At 37.5% G+C, this 9,854-nt stretch overlaps 1 pseudogene; it reads right to left on the bottom strand.

Moving 5' to 3' along the window:
• Nucleotides 1-222: 222 nt before the first annotated feature.
• On the bottom strand, nt 223-7,420 carry LOC115961293 (annotated as a pseudogene).
• Between the last annotated feature and the right edge of the window lie 2,434 nt (nt 7,421-9,854).

The raw sequence follows: 9,854 nt of genomic DNA, 5'->3' as shown, positions 1-9,854 counted from the left end.
AAGTTTTTAAGGCTATTTAGCACTGTCAACAATATTGCATATGTGATAACTTAAATTCTTCTTTTATTGTTGGATTTTTTTTTTTTTTTTTTTTAGTCAATAGTTTTTCCATACATCACACGGGTTAGCGACTAACAGTACATAAGTTGAAGAAAATAAAGATAACTTCTGCAACCAACCCGCGCATAAGCACAACAAAACTATGGAATGTATAGCCATTAATATGTATTTTTATGAAATTCACTAAGTACCAACTACTACATGAGATGGAGTTCGTAGAGATAAAATACAAAGCATAATAAGTGCAGCAAAGCTACAGAGGGTAAAATTATTTATGGAACTCCATGACTGCCCAAAGAGCATAAGCACAGAAAACAACTTGAAAGTTTGAAAATCCGGATTCCTTGCACAAAGCCTCAAATTCTTTCTCGGTTCTCTCCTGGCCTTCAAGGTTCAACAACATGCTAACGTCAAGACGAGAGATATATTGAGAAGCCATACTTGACACTGTAGCTTCTGGCATGAGTAGTTCAACAATAACTACCTTCCCATTATCTGGTAGTGCTTTATAGCAGGTCCTCAAAAGTTTCTTGCAGTTTTCATCATTCCAGTCATGGAGTATATTCTACAAGTGAAAAAATGCAGACACAAAAATGATTACTTTTGAAAAAATTTACCCAAAAATTCTTTATCATCATCTACTTGAAACACAATATCCAAATTCTACCTTCATTACAATTGCGTCCCCTTTAGGTACATTGTGAAACATATCTCCTCCCACGTGCTCAATACCTGCATAGAATATGAGTTGTGCTCTTCATTTAGGAAGAATCCTTGTGAACAGGACCAGCTTGATAAAAGCCTAAGACAATAATTTTAAGTGATATATATATATATATAGAGAGAGAGAGTTTTGTATTCAAATCTTGCTAATATCTACGTTTCAATTGATTATATGATTAATTCACTTAAGTTTTCTTGTAATAAAGTTAATCTTAAGTAGGATTTCATAAATTTTAATTTTAAAATGCTTCAATATGTATAAACAATTGTAACAAGAGTTATCAATAAAACTGTGTTACTGATACTTGCATTTGGAAAATATTTAATCTAATCTTTTTATATAATTCACTTCATCAATTAGATTTTTTTTCTTCTAATATTTGTAAAACTTTTTCAAAAACTTATAGTTTTTGAAATAAATATAAACCATCAAAATTTTCACCTAGATTTTTTTAATTATAATCAATTTATTGCTAGTAATGAATTTCTCAAGATATCCTTTTGAGATTCAATTCATTCTTCTATTTTTCTTTTTCTTTTTTTTCTTTTTAAATTTCTCATATCCTGATTCTTATTTTTCAAGAAATTTATTTTCAAAATAATATTTACAAATAAAAAAGGCACTATATAAAATATAAATTTATAAAATGACTAGAATAAAATAAAATTTAAAAGGTAAAATAATATAACATCACTTATCAAATGCAGTATTAGAATTTTATTTATCAATAGAATCACTCAATAATCTCAACCTTCACAAGATCCATCCATGACTTTCCCTTTGCACAAGCATAATAAATTTCTTAACCCTCTAATAATACTTTTTTGTTATCATTTGATGAGTTTTTACTTTTTAAAACCCATTTCACTCTTAGTAATTACTATCCCTTACTTGGCACCACTAGCATGTTGGGTTTCTTAACCCTTTAAGAAAACTTTTTTTATCCACTTAAGTTTCTTAATTCTTACCAAAGGTTTTGTAGTTGAATCGACACATTCCCATGCACAAAGTGCTTGGGAGTCTAGGCAGGAAATGGTTCAAGTTGCGAGATTAGTAGCATATTATAATTATCTAAAAAAACGTTTCTTAATTTTTGAGTAATTCTTTTTTTGTTTGTTATCGATTTATGAGACTTTGTTTTTTTGCACCCACTCTTCTTTTTTGTGGAGATAGTTCATGCATTATCACAATGAACTTTTTTTTTTTTTTTTGGAGAAACAAACGCACACACACACACAGAAGGGAGAGGGAAATATGTTCTAACACAAATGCACACCACAACTCCACACAAAAGGCAAGCACGACGCATAGAGTGCTGAATACTCAAACCCCAGATTAAATGAGAACCAAACCCTCATGAGATAAAACGAGCATAGTTGAATCAAACCTCGAACAAAGATGAAAATCAGCGATCAACATCGAGTGATTTTCGAGAATAGAAATAAACAAGCACTACCGAATCAAGTTCTGAGTGAGATATTTTGATAAAACACTATTTTGAGATAAAAATTAGGATTAATTGAGCACGGCCAAATCAAATCCTGAGAAATATTTTGATAAAAACACGATATTTTGAGATAAAAACAAGGATTAAACGAGCATGGTCGAATCAAATCTTGAGAGATATTTTGATAAAAACACGATATTTTGAGATAAAAGCTAGGCTTTTTGGATATACACCACTGTCAGGTTTAAAGCATGTTCTGTGTATCTAAGAGTTAGGCTTTTTTAGATATACACCACTATCAATTTTTTTTATCTTTTTTTTCCCCTTCAACAGTATATTAGAATTCAACATATGCTAGTTGCTGAGCCTCTTTTTTTTTTTTTTTTTTTTTTTTTTTTTTTTTTTTTACTAAGTAATTGGATATACGCCACTGTCAGGTTTAAAACTTATGTTGTGTATCTAAGAGTTAGACCATTTTAGATATATACACCATTGTCAGTTTCTTTAAAACATTCTTCCCTCTCCCTATGTGTTTGTGTGTGTTAAAATACTTAGTATTCTCAAAAGAAAAAACAATAAGTTAATCTCATATCGGGAAATGAGTGTGAATTAAAGATGTTTAAAACATGTACTGTGTATCTAAGAGTTAGACATTTTTGAATGTACACTACTATCAATTTCTTTAGTTGGTGAGCCTTAACAGTAGTGCCTACCAAACAAAGATACTATATGTTAAATAAGTAGGTGTTTAATGAATTATAAACAAATTTATTAGTAATATAAATATAAATATATATATATATATATATAAATAGGTAAAAGTTAGAGAAAATCCAATTAGATTCTACAATTAAAGTCCAATTTTGCGCCATGTGTCCTAAATTATTTATTTTTAGAGAATTTTGTTTCTTAATTTTGGAGTCAAATGTGGGACCACATCATAAATATCTATCCAAATGAGTTATTGCGTACAAAAACTAAATAGTCAGGAATTAATGAACACAAAAAAAAAAAAAAATTGTCAATTTACATTTTCTACTTAATAATATTCTTACAAGATTTTTTAATGAGTTAAAAAAAATATAAGAATGACTATTAATAATGTTTAAATTATATATGTACGAATTATACTATACATCTTAATGTATATTTTTTAAGTATATCCATGCATATGCACGAGGTTACAAGCTAGTATTATTAAGTAAATTAATCCTACTATAAAGAAATTAAGAATTTTACCAGAATAAGATGGTGCACTTTGTATCACATGAGGCAAGTCAAAATTAATGCCTTTAATGGAAGGGTACTTGGAAATGACCATGTTGAGGCACTTCCCAGTTCCGCCCCCAACATCAACCAATGATGTTCGCCCCACAAAGCCTTGGTATACCTCAAGAATTTTCAACAGCCATCAGATCAAAGTCGTCCTTGTTGCGCTAATACAGTGGCCTCAGACCACAAACGTGCTTAGAATAATAGTAGAAAATGCTAAGCACGTTTGTACTAGTAGAAAATGCTAAGCACGTTTGTAATCCTAAGTAACTGAAACTTGTAATATACTCGGACAAAAAAATTGTAACCTCCAACGGCGACAAAAGTAGTGGAAAAATCTCAATTCACGTGGGCCACGGCCCAACAATGTCAAAATTTTACAATTTTCGAGAATTTCAATTGAGTGCGTGCTAGGTGTGCGTTTGGGTAGCGCGTTTTGCGCTTCCCAAACGCACGTTTTGCATTTATGTGATTTCAGATTTTTTTTTTTTTTTTTCTTCAGTCGAAAAGTTTGACTTTTTTTATGAACAATACACATCATGTATTGTTTACGGACCCATAAATTTCACTTTTTAGTAATTTTTTTATTAAAAATGAGTCACACGGTACTATTCACACATTTAAAAATTATTTTAAGGCCAAGGGAACCCGTTTTGCATGTGTTAGATATCAGAAATTTTTAAACATCAATACAACTTGAAGATATCAGAAATTATATTTAATTATATTTTAAATAATTATTAAATTAATTATGATGTCATCACTATTCAACCTTGGTTGGATCTCAGTCTGACCTTAAAAACATTGAACTTTTTCCTTCTCCGATTTTTTGAACGGTCTATGTTTTAAAACCATGATATACTCAAAATATATGTCATTGAATGGAAATAGCATTGTTATTTGTTCACTTTATTCTATGATATTAGGAGGTTCTCATGAATTTAATAGTTTTTCTATTTTCTTAATTTGATTAAAAAAGATTATTGTGGGGCCCAATAATCTATGGGCCAGGCCCATTTGCTCGTGGAGAGTCCGAAGGCCCAAGCCGAGGAGAGCTATGGCCCAAGCCGAAGAGAGCTATGGCCCAAGCCCGATAACATAGAGCACAAGACTGTTTTGGAATACAGCCGAGGACAGTTCAGTCCTCGGCAGATCCAAAATCCCACCGGAATAAAGGGGTAAAACTGGTATAGGAATAAACTTGAAAAGAGACCTAAAATATCTTGGGAAAGTTACCCTTATGACCCTTCCCAGATAAGACTCTGCACCTAGCAGAGCCGTATTCTTCAGCCTTATCAATCATCCCCAACAATTCTGGGATTAGACTGATGGGACAAATATCAGTCTTGTAAAGGTTGACCCTACACGTGGACGAAGGACAGTTAACGCAGACGAGTATAAAAGAAGAAAGTAAGTAAATCTAAGAGGAGGCCCCATTCCATCTCCAAAAACAAAGACTCCATGGGGGAAAATATCAGGAGAACACCTACACATCACAGAAAAACCCACTGTCGGGTAACCGGGGTAAGACCTTAATGACCCTCAGATCAAGTCCGAGGAGTCCAACCCCATAGGATGCGACCCTGCAGAGCTTAAATATTCAAACCCAACTCCTCTTGCTATATGAATTCCTCTAAAATCAAGACCGGAGCATCGGCCCGTGACCAACGGCTAGTTTTTCAAGTCCACTCTCTACAAATCATATTGTGAGGGATCTTTCATGCGCGAGCCCAACATCCTTATTGGGCCGCTAAAGAATCGTGTCCTTACAATTATATTCCTATTTTGTAGAATTTATTTTGAAGTTAGATTAAGAGCTCTACATTGAACATATTAAAGTCTAGGTGCGTTATCAGTTACTATTAATTTATAATGATATTTTTATGATCTATAAGTTTATTTAATGCATTGTAAAGAATTAAAAATGTCCTTTATTAAATAATCTTTTAGTTTAAAATAATATTATTTGATTACTGTAAATGACTATTGTGGGGCATTAGAATTTGAATAAGGTACTTGTGCCACGTGTCATACCCATGGCCGAGGAGTCCATTATCACGCCAAGGAGGTCACATGCTCGAACAGTAGGGCCACGTCAATGGCACGTTACTAGAGGAGGTCATACTATAGAGAAAGAGTTTCAAGAAGGGGGTTAGCCCTGACATGACTGAAGGGATGATGGCTACCACCACATTTAATGCATCCCACCAAACCTCCTAACTGCATTTATGTGGAAAAGACCCCTAAACAGTACTGTTTTGGTTGCCCCAACTCACAAAGAGTTTGGGAAGGTATTTGATAGGACAAACACTCAAGTAGTGGCCTGGACAATCAATAAATGGAGGGCCAAGATCATTTAAAGGGAGTTTATATAATGTAAGAGACCCTCCAGGGAGAGGGGATCGAAAAATCTGTAGAGAACACACTGTAGCAACAAGAACTGAAATTGTATCCAAATCCAAAATAAATAAATTCAAGAATCATTCTCCTCGAACTTCGTCGAGGAAGGATTTCCTTGCTTTAAACTTGTCTTTCTTTGCTTTCTAAATATCTTTGATCAATTGTACACATTGTTTGATCCATTAAGGCCTAGTTTTTAAGCCCACTCTCTAAAATTTATTGTGTTGGGCTCTTTGAGCCTGAATCCTTCTACCTTTTGGGCTCAGGAACCAAAACCACACCCTTACAATTGGCGCCATCTGTGGGAAAGCTTGAGCTTTAGTGAGTTCAAAGTCCAACCATGGTAGGATCAGGGCAAGACTGGGAGGAGTCTATTGGTTCCCAACGCTAGGATTAGTTCCTTAATCTTGAGCATGTATAATGGCAGAACAAACCCTGTGGAGCATGTCAACCATTTCAACCAGAGAATGGTCGTTCACTCCTGGAATGAAGCCTTGATGTGCAAAGTGTTCCCATCTAGTTTAGGGCCTATGGCAATGAGATGATTCGACGGTTTGAAAGAAGGTTCTATTAGCTCCTTCAAGGAGCTTAGTAGGGCCTTTAGGGCTCGTTTTGTGACTTACAGTAGGGTTCCTCGGTTCTTAGATTCCCTACTGTCCATGACCATGCGAAAGGGAGAGACCTTGAAAATGTACTTTGATAGGTAATGGGAGATGTTCAACGAGATAGATGGGAACTTCAATGACGTGGCTATAAGGACCTTCAAGGTTGGCTTGCACACCGAGCATGATAAGAAAGTCTTTGACTAGGAAACCAGTTAGGAATGTGCGTCAGCTCATAGACCGTATTGATGAGTATAAGCGGGTTGAGGAGGACTAGCAACAGGAAAAGGGAAAAGCTAAAGTGGTCCTTAGGATATAAGGGACTTCAGGATGGATAGGTACAATAACAACCGACCTCGGAGAGACTTTACGGGGCATTCTGTGTCTACTACTACTCAGGTAGTTAGTACTGTGTTCTAAGAGCCAGTACACCAAATCTTGGAAAAGATTAAGAACGAGTCGTATTTTCAGTGGCTGAACAAGATGGGAGGAGCCCCCACGAAGCCAAAGTCTTCATTGCCAATTCCACTAGGAGCGAGGGTACACCACTAAAGATTGCAAGGTGTTGTGGAGTCATTTGGAGCAGTTGGTTAAAATTAGGAAGTTAAAGCAATTCCTGTATCAGCCCAATGGACAGGGTAGTCAAGCAGGATCGAGGGCTCAGAGAGGCGCTTTTATAAGACCACCTTTAGGTACAATTAGTGTCATCCTTATTGCTCCGAAGAGAACTGGTTCTCAGCCATCTAGGGTGCTGTCAATAGCTCAGCCATTTATTGGAGACTTACCCCCTGATTCGAAGAGGAGTAAAGTGGAGGTCTGACCAGCTTTGTGCTTCTTCGATGAGGACAAAGTTGGAACCTTACAACCACACGATGATGCCCTGGTGGTTACTCTCAAGATAGGAGGGTATGACATGAAAAGGGTGTTGGTAGATCAGGGTAGCGGTGTAGAGATCATATATCCTGACCTATTTAGGGGACTAAAGTTGAGGCCCAATGACCTAACCTGCTATGACTCCCCTTTGATATGGTTTGATGGGAAGATTGTCATCCCAATGGGCCAAATTAGACTGCCTGTTCAAGTAGGGTTAGAAGTCATGGAAGTGAATTTCATTGTAGTGAATGCCTACTCCTCCTACACTACTATTGTGGCAAGACCTTGGCTTCACGCCCTGGGAGTTGTGTCTTCCACTCTTCACTTCAAAGTGAAGTACCCGTCGTGGGATCGAGTCGAGGAGCTAGTCGGAAGCCAGTCTGTGGCCAGGCAATGCTTGGTGGCCGTAATTAGACATCAGGCTGGAGGTGAACCTTCGATGTCAGCCGAGCAAGATTTATAGCAATCAAGGGTGCTAGTGTTGTCTACTGGGGCAGTGGCAGAAGGGGCTAAGTGCGAGCAAATGGAGAAAAATGTTATTGGCAATGATGAGGAGAAGTTCTTTCAGGTCGGAGCTCAGCTGTCTCATTGGGAGAGGTAGCAGCTGATAGATTTTCTTAGGAAGAATATTGATGTATTTGCATGGAGCACCTACGACACCCCCAGGGTAGATCCAGATTTCATTTGCCACCATTTAAACGTCAATCCATCTGCCATCTCCAAGAAGCAATCACCGTGGCGCTCATCTAGGGAATATTCCAATGTCATGAAGGGGGAAGTACTCAAGCTCAAGTGGGCTAGGGCCATAAAGGAGGTATTCTACCCCAAGTGGCTGGCTAACACAGTGGTGCTGAAGAAGAAAACTGGGAAGTGGTGAGTGTATGTAGACTTTACAGATTTAAATAAAGCTTGCCCGAAAGACCCTTCCTCCCTGCCTCGGATAGGTCAATTAGTGGACGCTACTATAGGGCATCTTCGGATGAGCTTTTTGGACGTCTTTCAAGGTTATCATCAAATACCATTAGCTTTGGACGATCAGGAAAAGATTGTTTTTCTTACACCTACTAGGAATTACCACTACAAAGTAATGCCCTTCGAATTGAAAAACGCAAGGTCTACCTATCAGAGGTTGATGACCAGGATGTTTGAGCCTCAGTTAGGCAAAAATATTGAGGTATACATAGATGATATGGTGGTAAAGAGTAAAGTAGAGTTCGAGCATATAGGTGACCTCGAGAATATTTTTGAGATATTAAGGAAACATAAACTGCTCCTTAATGCCACTAAGTGTTCTTTTGGCGTAGGCTTTGGCAAATTTCTGGGTTATATGGTTACACACCGTGGAATCGAGGTTGACCCTGATAAGATTAGAGCCATTAACGACCTGTAGCCACCTCGGAATCCTATAGAGGTCCAAAAGTTGACAGGAATGACTACCGCTTTGAATCGATTCATTTCTTGGTCAGCAGACAGGTGTAGGCCCTTTTTCCAGTTATTGCATAAATGAAAGGGATTTGAATGGGCAAAGGAGTGCTCCTCGGCCTTCCAGCAGTTGAAGGAATATCTTTCCCGGCCACCTATTATGTCCAAGCCCGAATGGGAGGAGGTTTTATTCGCTTACATTGCTATAGCCTCATATGCGGTGAGTCTGGTACTAGTGCGGGATGATGATGGGTGTAGAGACCAGTCTATTATGTGAGCAAATCATTACATGAGGTAGAGATTTGCTATTTACCATTGGAGAAGGCCATCTTGGCAGTAGTGCAAGCTACACAGAAGCTCCCACATTACTTCCAGGCCCACATTGTTGTGGTTCTAACCCAACTCCTTCGATCAATGCTTCGAAAAGCTGATTACACAGGGAGGGTTACAAAATGGGCAACGATCCTAGGAGCCTTCAATATTAAATACATGCCTCGCACCTCTATAAAGGACCAGGTCCTCGCCGATTTAGTAGCAGAGTTTGTTAAGCCTTTGTTTAAATAAAATGGTGAAAAGCCAAGCATGGATGGAAAATCAGTTGGGGTGATCTCCTCGCAAGGACCTCTTTCTTGGAATGTGTATGTTTACGGCACAGCAAACCAAAAGGGATCAAGAGTGAGGCTGGTTGTAGTATCTCCTGAAAGGATCATCATTGAGAAATCCTTAAGACTGGGCTTCTCGGCCACGAATAATAAGGCTGAGTACGAGACTTTATTGGTAGGAATGGATATGGTTCAGAAAATGGGAGGAAGAACAGTGGAGATGTTCTCAAATTTGAAGTTAGTTGTGGGCCAAGTAAAGGAAAAACTGGAAGCCAGGAATGCGAGAATGCAAGAGTACCTGAACTAGGTTAGGCTCTTGCAATCAAGGTTTAACTCTTTTTCCTTACACCAAATCCCTAGAAGCATAATTACACATGCTAATTCCCTTACCATTCTTGCAAACTCTTCGGCGCAGAGTCTACCTCGGGTCATCTTGGTTGGGGACCTATGCA

The sequence above is a fragment of the Quercus lobata genome, chromosome 2, assembly GCF_001633185.2.
Source record: "Quercus lobata isolate SW786 chromosome 2, ValleyOak3.0 Primary Assembly, whole genome shotgun sequence".
NCBI classification, from domain to species: Eukaryota; Viridiplantae; Streptophyta; class Magnoliopsida; order Fagales; family Fagaceae; genus Quercus; species Quercus lobata.
Note: the sequence above shows the minus strand (reverse complement) of the source record. Positions and strands in the feature narration are given on the sequence as shown.